Source organism: Podarcis muralis, chromosome 8, assembly GCF_964188315.1.
Source record: "Podarcis muralis chromosome 8, rPodMur119.hap1.1, whole genome shotgun sequence".
Classification (NCBI taxonomy): domain Eukaryota; kingdom Metazoa; phylum Chordata; class Lepidosauria; order Squamata; family Lacertidae; genus Podarcis; species Podarcis muralis.
Window position 1 is genome coordinate 57,209,898 of NC_135662.1, and position 13,150 is coordinate 57,223,047.

General features: G+C 44.2%; 1 protein-coding gene and 1 non-coding gene across 3 annotated transcripts in view; both read right to left on the minus strand.

Annotated features, from left to right (window-relative positions):
• Window positions 1-13,150, minus strand: part of SLC66A2 (solute carrier family 66 member 2) — a 64,433-nt gene that overhangs the window by 30,657 nt on the left and 20,626 nt on the right. The gene's annotated exons all lie outside the window — the stretch shown is intronic.
• On the minus strand, window positions 12,900-12,973 carry TRNAN-GUU (transfer RNA asparagine (anticodon GUU)). Its single transcript has one exon. It is a non-coding gene; the product is annotated as a tRNA-Asn (tRNA).

The window sequence follows — 13,150 nt, forward strand, 5'->3', positions numbered from 1 at the left end:
TAAGCCGCTAAGCCGCTAATAGCCTTTTAGCAGCTAAGCTGCTAAGCCTTTAATAGCCGATAAGCCGCTAAACCGCTAATAGCGCTAATCCGCTTAGCCGCTAATAGGGTTGCTTCACAAGACGAAAAAACCGCTAGATGAAGAGAATCGCGGAACGGATTCTTTTCGTCTTGCGAGGCACCACTGTATCTTTAAGCAGAAGACAATCTTACAAACTAGCCTGTCAGTTAGCACTTTACTTCAGTTGATTGATACTGCATAAATATGACTGCTTGTTTATTGATAGCATTATCTGTTATAAATTACTACATTGAATATAGAACGTCATATGGGCGACAGCACAGATGTGAACTGTCCAGCCCGTACAGAAATGCAGTGAGGCTTCAGCCTGCAGGACTAAGTTATATGACCTCAAATGCGAAATTGATCTTACTTCCCAAGGTCAACTACCTGCAAAATGTTTTCATGGCCTTGTAGAGACATGCAAGAATAAACTGTTTGCTAGATCCTGTAGCCACGGTAAGCCCACCAACAAAGATTCTAAATCCCAGCTGAGGGATATGACACTTTGCTTCCTATGCTATTGTTTCAAATACAGTGGTACCTCTGGTTACGAACGGAATCCATTCCAGAGGTCCGTTCATAACCGGAAACATGAGGCATGCTTTTGCTAATGGCGCCTCTGGTGCGCGATTTCCGCTCGCATCCTGGGGCAAAGTTCGCAACCAGGAGCAGCTACTTCCGGGTTAGCGGAGCTCGTAACCCGGAGCGTGCACAACCAGAGGCGTTCACAACCAGAGGTACCGCTGTACAAAAAATGGGGTGGGGGGGACCTAAATGGACTCTCCTGTTCCAAATGCAGTTTTCTGATTTTATTTCCAAAACACACTGCATTCTGCAAACACTAAGTATGTACCATCTCCATTGGACTGTCAGGGGAGGGGCTACCCTCCCTTAAGTTTTTTTGCTAAGTATTACTTTGGGTTTTCTCAAACATACTAGAACCTCCTTTTCTGATTAGTCCAGTTTTAGCTACAGTCCTGTTAGCACTTACCACCTGAGTTTTCTATTAGGAGACGTGGTACCAGGTGCTTAGTAAAATATTTTATTGTAATCTGTTATTAAATCCAGATGCAAAACCTACATAGAAAAGAAAATATTGACGCCTGAACAGTAATGAGTTAGACAAAAGGAAGGAAGTTGAAAGTTGGAAAAACCCTGTGCAAACATAAGGAGGTTAAGCCTCAGCGAGTCAGCAAGCTCAGAAAGCCTTCACAGCAGGATTGAACTTGTGTTTATCCCATTTCTCTAACAGTTGGCAGAGAGGGAGAAGGTTTGTGCTATCAAAAGAGATTTCAAGGTTAAGAAGTCCTGGCAAAATAAGAAAGATGCATACTCATCACTGTCAGCGGAAAAATAATTGGGTAGCAGAAAGAGTGTGTTAAAAATACAGGATTCGGCAGCAGGAGACTGCAGAAGACCTTTGAGAGCTCAATTAAAACTGTCAAAAGAAAAAGTTAATGTTTCTCAGTAAATTTTAAATAGAAATAAATACCCCACAAACTTCCACACAAAGTAGAGTTAAGCTCCAAAATTGTATGGATAGCATTCTCAACTAATGTGTTTTCAAGTGCTTTCTCATAATGAATAAGAATTTTTATTCAGGAGAGATTTGTCGGATCCCTTTTATTGATCTATTTGCTTGCCTGAAATGGGGCAGGGGGGGGGATTAGAAGAGAAGCCAGGCAGGTTTAAAAAGGACCTTTGTTGTTCCCAACCATTGTTGGGAAACTGCCAGGGAGATATTGTCCATCATGGCCCCAAGCCGGCTGCCGGACGTCCATCGATCTCCCGTAGCCAGGCAGATCCAGCAGTTAGCGACACGAAGCCTCAGAAACGGATTGCCACATTCCAGGCTTGTGCACACTGTTTATCAGCAGAAACCACAGCCAGAAAGCTTGCACCGCAGAAGAGCATAATTTACAGACTTTATTTAGCGTTGAACAGAACAAAGGAAAAACATGACCGTTCTGAGTCAGTGACTCCGACCGACTGAAATCGAAAGGAAACAGCAAACATAAACATCCTGTAACAGGAAATACGCAGACTCTGTGACTCACAAGCCTGCTCTCTCTTAAGGTGGAACGGAAATATCCTAACATCCTCCCCCTTTCCGTGTAACCTGTAGTACCTGTGGTTCACCCAATTGCAACCTCTGTGTGTAAACCTTAAGTTGTTCTTTGTTAACAACCTTAGACAACAGATCAGCAGGAATTTCATTTCCTGCCATGTAGGACACCCGAATCAGTCCTTTCTGAATACACTCTCTTGCACGATGTAGCTTAATCTGCAAGTATTTGGTTCTCTGCTTGCAACTCTCTGAGTTCAGCAAAGCCAAACATGATCTATTGTCTTGATACACTTGTATAGGACATTTCACAGAAACCCCGATGTCCTTAAACAGTTGCATCAACCATTCACAATCCATGAGTGAAAATGACAGAGCATTGAGTTCTGCTTCACAGGAACTTAGGCTCACTGTTGTTTGCTTCCTGCACAACCAGTCAAACAGGCAGTGGTTGTACATGTAGCATACTCCAGAAGTGCTTGTACCATCTGTGGTGTCACTTCCAAAACTTGCATCTGCAAAGATTTCAAGACCTCCAGTCTTCTGACTGGTGAACCTCAGCCTGTAGTGCATAGTCCCTTTCAAATAGCGGGCTATGCGCTTCAGAGCTTTCCAATCCTGAACCGTAGGATTGTTGGCATGTCTGCTAAGCAGATTACAGCTTACAGCTATGTCAGGTCTTGAACATCTGGCAATGAAATTCAGCTTGCCTAGAATGCATCTGTACAGCGTTGTGTCAGAAAACGCTTCAGCAGTACTGTCTACCTGGTAACCTGTCACCATCGGTGTGTCTGCTGGGTTTGCATCAACCAAATTCAACCTGGTTAACACATCAGCAATTTTCTGTGTTTGGTGTACCAGAAAATTACCTGCTTGGTCCTTCTCCACCTGCAGAGAAAGATAGTTGGATACCTCACCAAGATCCTTCATGTCAAAGTGCTCCTTCAGCTGAGCTAGGGTGCTTTGATAGAAAGCCTGATTCTTCCAAAACATCAGAAGATCATCAACAAAACATAAACAATACAGTTTGTTTTGCCCCTCCTCCTTGACAAACACACATGGATCAGCTTTGCCCTGGTAAAAACCTAGAGAAAGCAATGTTTCAGTGAGTTTTGTGTTCCAACACCTAGCACTCTGCTTGAGACCATATAAGGATTTCCGCAGTTTACAGACCATTCCCTTCTGTATCTGCATTCCATCAGGTGGAAGCATAAACAGCTCCTCGTTCAAAATCCCATACAAAAAAGCTGTATTAATGTCATGATGGGAAACATGCAGTTTCTCCTCCGCAGCGATCTTGAGCATCAGCCGAATGCTCTCATATTTGACGGTGGGTGAGTAGGTCTCGTGGTAATCCTGTCCTGGTACCTGTGAAAAACCTCTGGCAACCAATCTGGCTTTGTGTCTGACAACCTTGCCATTTTGGTCTGTCTTGGCCTTGAAGACCCATTTGCTGCCAACCAGTCTCATACCTGGGACTACCGGTACCAGCTCCCAAGTTTGGTTCCTGTTCAAGGAATCAACTTCAGCCTTCATGGCATTAAGCCAAGGCTCAGCATCTTTAGAGGTTAACTCCTGAACCTCTTTGAAGCTTGAAGGTTCCCACACCTTCTCTGAGCTACTAAGAACAGCAGTTGCAGTCTTAGCAAACTCATCAGCAAATCTCTTAGGAGGTCTGCCTTTGGTCGCCCTTTCAGACCTACGTACTAGACGCAAGTCTTCTGGACTCGTCTCCTCTTTCTTAGGAGAAAAATGACCAATGGTGAACAGTGGTTCTTCCAGTTCATTGTCAGACGCATCAGATGGTCTGACTGAGGCCTTTGCACTCTTGTAGTCTGCTGTGTCATCACTCTCACTGACATCAGCAGCAGCGCCGCCCAATGAACTGGAATCCGAACTCTGATCATCATCATCCTCATCATCATCCTCATCATCATCATCCTCAGCAGCTTCCTCAGCTTTAGCTGCTTGCTTGACATCACCTTCATCCTCCTCTGGGTAACTCTGGAAAATTCCCACATTTTCCCCCCACTTAGGATTGTACTCAACACTCCTTGTGAACTTTATGGATTTAGAGTCAGTCATCCATGCCCTGTATGCACCTTTTTCGTACCCCATGAACAAACCATGTGCCCCACGCTTCCCAAGCTTGTTGCTCTGTGGGGAGTGTGCCCACATGTCAGAACCGAAGATTCTCAGGTGCTTGATGTTCGGTTTCTTACCAAACATCTTCTCGTACGGAGTACAACCAATAGGTGATGACAGTCTGCGATTATAGGTATAAACTACCGTCGACAGAGCTTCCCCCCAAAACTTATCAGGGAGGTTGGCATCATGCAACAAGGTTTTCATTCCTTGCAGCAACGTTTGATTTGCTCGCTCCGCAAGCCCATTCATCCATGGCGATCTAGGCGTTGTCAAGTCATGCTGGATTCCCTTCTCAGTCAGGAAAGCTTCAAACTGCTGAGAAGTGAATTCCCCGCCGCGATCGGTAAACAGACAGCCGATACGTTTACCGTGAGCATTCTCCAGCCAAGCACAGAATGCTTTGAACCTAGGAAACGCTTGCGATTTCTGCTCGAGCATAAACACATGAATGTACCTAGAAAAAGAATCAATTAGAACCATGAAGAACCTTGCTCCTCCCAAAGAGGGCGCAAGAGGACCAACCAGGTCTGCGTGAACTAGCTGGTAGGGTTTGGAAGCCTGCCTGCTAGACTCTTTGCCTTTTGGAGCAACCTTCACCTTGTTCTCTGCACAAGATACACATTTCATGTGATACTTACAAGGTTTGATGTTCAAACCTTCAACCAATCCAGGCATCTTGGCCAGCGCCTGCCAAGACATGTGACAAAATCTTCGATGTGCATCATGAATGCATCCTGCATGAAGAACCTTGTTAGTTTGTGCAACACAACAAGAATCAGCATTAGACACAACAGCATTGTCATCATAAGTTATACAGAATAAACCATCTATAAACTTTGCATGCAAAATGTCCTCTTTGCCTTTTCTGATGACACAGACGCTCCTCTTGAAGGATATCTCAAAGCCACGCCCAGTCAGCTGTGGGACGCTAAGCAAATTGTCCGCAGCTCCAGGAACATACAGTACATTACTGATGGTTGTATGCAAACTTGCAAGTTTCACAGTCCCTTCTCCTGCAATTTGCAACGTCCTTCCATCAGCCAGGTGGATCTCTCCTTCTTGAGGCGAGAAGGAGATAAACAGGTGCTTATCCTTTGAAAGATGGCGGCTCGCACCAGAGTCCACAATAAACCTGGCTTTAGCCTTTGGAGCAGTCTTTGCGGCAAGCAAAACCTTGTTTTCCACCGGCGTGGGCTTTTGCAGCTTGCCCCCCTGCTCCTGGCCATGAGACTTGCCTTTAGCCTTTGGTGAAGCAGTGCCAGCTAACAAAGCCTTGTTTTTCCCTGGCACGGGCTTTCCACCCCCCTTCTGCTTCGGGCCACCTGCAGGCTTTTTCTTTTGTTTATTTCCAGTCTTTGGACAAAACCTCTGAGTATGACCTTGGTTCCCACAGTTCCAGCACTTCACAGCTGCCAACGCTTTGGCTCCCCCTGGAGGCTGGAATGCTGTCCCACTTTGCTCCCCCTGAAGCGCACAAGCCGACTCAGCTGCATTCCTTCTATCATATTCGTTTTGCAAAGTTGCCAAGACCTTTGTAGCAGTGAGGTCTTGTGCTGGGAGGGTCGCCAGCTGACTTGCCACGGCATGATAGCTTTCATCCAGGGAGTCCAGGATGAGAATTGCAAACAGTGACTCAGGCATATTGAAACCTCTCTGAGTCAATTCCTGTCTGAGATGCTGCAAATGTAAAACGTGGGCTCTAAGATCTTCCCCTGGCTCTAAACGCTTCCTGTGCAGTTTTCTGAAATAAAGCAACACAGACCCAGCCTCTTGTCGGAGATGACAGGCTTTAAGCCCGTCCCACATCTCACGGGCAGTTGCCTTGCCAGCCAAGGTGATTAACTCTTCAGGAGCTACTGAGAGCAAAATTATCCCCATGGCTCTCGAATCCTGTGCCTTCCACTCATCTGTCACAGGGGCTGGGGGGTTCTCAGAAATGGTATTCCACACTCCAAGCCTTCTCATCTGGCCCTCACAGTACCTTGCCCAGGTCTGATAGTTGTGGCCATTTAGCTTCGGTGGACACGGAGCTACTTCTGAGGATTGTAAAAGATCCATCTCAGGTCTTTACGTGAGCCCAAGTCTTTATGCCTTCAAAGACTTATTATCTCGGCAGCCCATTAATCACGAACTCTCTGGCTTGGCTCCCAGGCCAATTAAGCCTTCCGGAGTTCATAGGCTCCGTCCGAGGTAAAACAGAAAAGCCTCCCTTTCTTTCGCTTTTCCCACGTACCTCTCAAACGCAGTCTGTTGCAGCTTTACTCTCCTGTAGGTGCTGTGAATCTGGGCCCGAAACCTTGTTGTTGGGAAACTGCCAGGGAGATATTGTCCATCATGGCCCCAAGCCGGCTGCCGGACGTCCATCGATCTCCCGTAGCCAGGCAGATCCAGCAGTTAGCGACACGAAGCCTCAGAAACGGATTGCCACATTCCAGGCTTGTGCACACTGTTTATCAGCAGAAACCACAGCCAGAAAGCTTGCACCGCAGAAGAGCATAATTTACAGACTTTATTTAGCGTTGAACAGAACAAAGGAAAAACATGACCGTTCTGAGTCAGTGACTCCGACCGACTGAAATCGAAAGGAAACAGCAAACATAAACATCCTGTAACAGGAAATACGCAGACTCTGTGACTCACAAGCCTGCTCTCTCTTAAGGTGGAACGGAAATATCCTAACATTTTCTTCAGCTTATCAACTGTTTCATCCATTCACTTGACACAGAAACAGATAAAAGTTCTATGGTCATAATATTTCTAAACATTAACAGGCAGTGTTTGACTCTGAAAAGCAGAGATGGCTGGACCTACTGTTTCCTATACAGTGGTACCTCGGTTTAAGAACGCTCCTGTTTACGAACGATTTTGTTTACAAACTCCGCAAAACTGGAAGTAGTGTCCCTGTTTGCAAACTTTACCTCCGTCTAAGAACGGAATCCGAACAGTGGAAGGGCACTGGCGGCGGGAGGCCTCATTAGGGAAAGCCTGCCTCGGTTTAAGAATGGTTTCAGTTTAAGAACGGACTTCCAGAACAGCTTAAGTTCACAAACCGAGGTACCACTGTACTAGAAATTCTGACCCCTGTTCCCGAACTCTGTGGGAGCTGGTTGTGGGACCAAGTAAAGGCACTGAGACAGATTCAGAGGTACCCAGAGCAGAAATCCAGTAGCTGTGGAGGTAAAGGCTTTAAATTCACTGGGCTTGGCTCAGTCGAATGGAGGGGGGGGGAATATGCCAATGTATCCCAAGCTGAGCCAAGGGGGCGGGGGGCGGAGTTTACAGCAGCATAGCCTGGTTGTGCTGGGAATGTCCCAGCTCAGCAGATATCCATTGGATCCTAAGCCATTTCCTTAAGACTTGCCTCCTAGATCCTGAATTGCTCCCAGATCCTCCAGTTAGCTTTCAACATCTATTTTATACTAACCAGAGATGAGTCTTAGCATATACTGCCAACAAAAAAATGGATAAATCCAAGATTGTGCCTTGAACATACCTTCAAGATCAGGGGTAGGCAACCTCAGGCCTGGGGGTCAGATGCGGCCCAATCGCCTTCTCAATCCGGCCCGCGAACGGTCTGGGAATCAGCGTGTTTTCACATGAGTAGAATGTGTCCTTTTATTTAAAATGCATCTCAGAGTTATTTGTGGGGCATAGGAATTCGTTCATTCCCACCGCAAAAAAAATATAGTCTGCCCCACCACGTGGCCTGAGGGACGGTGGACCGGCCCACAGCTGAAAAGGGTTGCTGACCCCTGTTCAAGATGCTAACTCTGAGACCACCTTGAAGATGCTTACTCTGTTAGCATCCTGAAATATGAGTCAAGAAGATTACTGCTGAGAAAGGAAGAATGGGGAAGAGAGTGGAGTAAAACAACCTAGTGCAGGCTTCAGCAAACTTTTTCAGCAGGGGGCCGGTCCACTGTCCCTCAGACCTTGTAGGGGGCCAGACTATATTTTGAGGGGGGGAATGAACGAATTCCTATGCCCCACAAATAACCTAGAGATGCATTTTAAATAAAAGGACACATTCTACTCCTGTAAAAACACCAGGCAGGCCCCACAAATAACCCAGAGATGCATTTTAAATAAAAGCACACATTCTACTCATGTAAAAACATGCTGATTCCTGGGCCGGATTTAGAAGGTGATTGGGCTGGATCCGGCCCCTGGGTCTTAGTTTGCCTACCCATGACCTAGTGTATACTGAGTCCATTTTAACAACCACCTGAACACCCAGAGTCTTTGTTGGGACAAAGCCTACGGAAATGAAATCCAGTGAAATTCTGAGAAGCTAAGTGTAAAAAGTGCAAATGGAAAATAAATACATACACCCACACACATATTACAGTGACTAACAAAACAAATTTTAAATCCTAACAGCAAACCATTTCAGCTTCTGCTTTATCCCTTGCTCTAATTAAAATGATGCTGTTTCCAAGGTGGCAGTTCTGGAGCTTTGAAGGTGGGCTACTAGAAAGACCCTCATTTGCTGAAGCCACGTGATGCTAGTACTATCATCTAGATTGAGGTCACGTGGTGCTGATGGGTCCAGCGTGTGCACCCAGTTGTGTACATCCCTTTTTGCTAACATTGCTGGATCTGTTGGCATCTCTTTAGCAATTCAACAGGCTGTGGTTCTCAGAACTGGATCCTACCAGGATCCAGAAAAAAACTTGTCTGAAGTGCTGTTTGATACTTTATCTGCTAAAGATAAAGGAAAAAGAAATATACTCAACAAGAACTTGCCTTTTTAATGAATGCTCTAATTTGTTATGTGTCTTCTATACAGAGGTACCTCGGGTTAAGTACTTAATTCGTTCCGGAGGTCCGTTCTTAACCTGAAACTGTTCTTAACCTGAAGCACCACTTTAGCTAATGGGGCCTCCTGTTGCCGCTGCACCGCCGGAGCACGATTTCTGTTCTCATCCTGAAGCAAAGTTCTTAACCTGAAGCATTATTTCTGGGTTAGCGGAGTCTGTAACCTGAAGCGTATGTAACCTGAGGTACCACTGTACTTTGCCTTTGCTTCCGAGTAGAGAGAAGGAATCACCATCAATGTATTAATATAGGAAGATGCATACATATCGCACAGCTATTTAATTTAATCGTTGCAGGCAAATACTATTTAATTTCAATGTTAAGTATCATTTGCTCAATTCACTGCATACTGAGCAACATGCAGCATCATTGCACGATCCTTTAGAGATAGGCATAAATAGGAACAATTGTGAAAATACATGAATCTTGTCCAGCCAAGACAACTATGAAAAGCGAGGGAGGACAGAAAGCAAGATAAAATACTAACAGTTCAAACTTATGCACGTTTACTCAGAGGTATATCCCACAATACGAAATGGAGCTTACAACCTTGCTAGTGCTTTTAGAATTACAGGCTAAGTCATTTATTGTCTATCATGTAATGTGGGGTGTTTCAAATACCCAGAGAATGAGCAAACCCTCTAAAATATAGCCACTGAAGCATTTCACATGCAAGAGAGCTTTTTCTGCTCTGCTGGGAAGATTACATAACGCCCAGATGCTGTAGTAAGATGCACCACATCTCTAATATGCCACATTGAGACTAGACATTTGAAAACGTCAGCAGTTTCTTCTGCATTCTAGGTCTCAGCAAGACCAGTTTTTGCTTTCTACCAGGTTGTTTTGATCTTTTCTTAGGATAGATCCAAATAAGTCAATGTTCAAATAATTTCTCCCTGTTCTATACTTGGCCTACAAGACATGTCCTATAACATGCTCCACTTCCAAGGGATTTCATGAGCAAATTGTTTCCTTGCAATGGTTTTCGAATATTAGGGCTATAATGTATGAGCCAGCACTGTGGTAGCATAATACTAACAATACAGCAAAATAGCTGCAGAGTACTATAGAGGCACACCCTTTGGGAATTGGTCATATCCTGGTCTCCATCTTTTCTGGGTGCTTTTTTTGCATGTGACAATATTACAGGTGGTAGCAGTGACAGTGCTTGCAGGAGGTGATATATTTCAAAAGCATTAGTATATTTAACATATATGTAATAACATACAAGCTACATATGCCTATGATTTTGAAATGTGACTAATCTTGCAATGCCACCACCTGAATTAGGTTGTATGTTCTTATAAACAGAAAGCTGTTTGCCATCTAAAATACAGTGGTACCTCGGGTTAAGAACTTAATTCGTTCCGGAGGTCTGTTCTTAACCTGAAACTGTTCTTAACCTGAGGTACCTCTTTAGCTAATGGGGCCCCCAGCTGCTGCAGCGCAATTTCTGTTCTCATCCTGAAGCAAAGTTCTTAACCCGAGGTACTATTTCTGGGTTAGCAGAGTCTGTAACCTGAAGCGTCTGTAACCTGAAGCATCTGTAACCTGAAGCAGGTACCACTGTACCTGCTATTTGACAAAGCTGAATCTCCAGAGAATATTTTATCTTGGAAAGTGGGAAGGTGTAGCGGTGGCAGGGGCAGTGAGAATTTCTCCAAGGCATGGAAGTACAACCACTGTACAGCCTGTTCTTCCTATTGTGCCCACTGAAGCAATGCAAAGTGAAGAAAATTCAGGGTTTAATCTCTAGGTTTAATCTCTAGCCATTCGTGGTGGGGGTTTTTTACTCCAAAAATCACAGCATTTTGGCTCCAAGAAATTTTATCCTAAATGTATACTCATCATGCTTACATAAATGCTTTCAATATTTAATGGCTGCATCTGTACATTTTTTCCAAATATAAAAAATCAAATCAATTCCCTTCTTCCATTGTCCCTCCCCTATTCTGTAAATCCCAACATTTGAATGCTGCAGGCGAGCTACATCTACCAATTACATCCACTATCAGAACCCTGAATACCAAAGAATATTGGTTCTTGTTTTCCCTTAAGAGCTGAAATTGCTTCTTTTAGTTTAACTTATACAGTACAAACTGAAAACAGTAGTTTCAAGATCTAAGAGCACCCTCATGTGGTTAGATACAGCGGTTGCATCTTTTTTAGACGTTTAATTGGGATTTTATTTTATTTTCTAATAAGACCTCATTTCACTCTTGCGGGGGAGGGGGGAAAGTTTCCTGTTACCCACAAATGCTCTTTTTTGAAATCAAAACCAAGTGCTCTTTCAAAGTGCAAGACTTTACATCATCACCACTTATATGATCTGTGTCTGGAATGAATCATAGTCATCTTCCTTTTCCATCTCCTTATTTTAACCAGTTTCAGGATGGAAGATTCCTGAAATTAAGAATCAGACTGAGTTCCAAAACAACTGGATGCTCAGCTTAGTCTCATCATTGGCTATGGAAAAGGAAAGGAATGCTAGCAAGAAAAGCACCTCAGCTGAACTCAAATAGTGGACTTAGACTCTCTCTCTCTCTCTTGTTTGCTTTGATGGGTAATGTTAATTGGTTCGCTATTTTGGCTTCTAGTGACAGAAGAAAGCAGTCCGGAACAACAGGCTGAGCTCCAAAACTGTAACTGTTTAAAGTAGGACCTTGCAATACACGGCAGAAGCAAGATAATCCATTGTTGAAATATTCATGTGTTCTGGTATCAATCAATTAAGGCAGTCACATATTTAATTCCATATATCTAAGTGAGGATCATCTTCTTGAGGGAGCCTGAAGCAGTGGCTCTCAAACAACACAAACGCTTTGACCCTCATTAATCTCTGTGAAATGGTAGCTAAATTAACATTCATAACTGGAAGCTGGCTGATCATTTCAGCAGATGGAGACGAGAAAGGAAAGGAAATTGGTGGAGGAAGTGAGGACAGATCATTTTAAAAACACAGGAAGAGGTGAGTGGTGCCACCTGGTTGTTTTTAAATCAGCACAGCTTCCCCCCCCCCCCAGCTCCTCAGTACATCCTATCATTTTAAATTTGTACACGTGTATAACTTGGAACATATAAATGCAGCAGTCATTTTCTCTCCACATAGCAATCGTTTAAAAAAAAACAACCAAGGAAGACGGATTAAGGCAAAAAAGGGAGGAAATGCCAGCACCAAAATTAAAATAATGGACTTAGCCATGGCACTATTTTAAAGCACTATATAAATGAAATTTTATGATTAAAAGATATACCACTCCCATGCTGAGCTGGCAGCAGCCAGTATGAACAAGCACCCTAATACTCCAGTCCTGGAGATGGAAAATGGTCCCATTACAAATGTTCATAATTACATCACACTTTAAAAACAGGAATAGCCAATGTGGGGCATTCCAGATATTGTGGACTACAATTCCCATCATTATTGACCATTGACCATAGTGGCTGGGGGTGATAGAAACTTAAACCCACAACATCTAGAATGCACCACATTGGCTACCCCAGCAATAAAATTACACATGACAGGTATTTCCTCGAGGGAGTGGAAGGTTCACTGATGATAAAAGCATGAGGACTGGTTTGGAGATGGTTGGTTTGGTTGCCCTTCCTGACACTGTTGATCCGTATGTAGACAATAGTGTTTGAACCCGCCCCCCAAAACCAAACTGCATGCAGTATTAGCACACTAGTATCATATATTCATGGAAGTGTAGACAGAATCATTGAAACATGGACTATTGAGTTGGGAGGGTCCCCAAGGGTGATCTAGTCCAACCTGCTACAATGCAGGAATCTTGCCTGCAGCCATCCCTGGGTGGGCTTGAACCACTGACCTTCTGATTAACAGCCAGACGCACTGACCCATTGCGCCACAGAGATGCCGATAATCTTGAGCGTGGTAATTTGAACACACTTTATGACTAGTGGAACAGTAGAAGAGGTCCACCATTATCCTTTATGTGCAGATCGCAAATACAACTGAGGAATTTTGATGGCAACCAAGAATGGCTAGATACTGCAGCAGGGTATCCATGAACTGCCATGAGATATCATTAC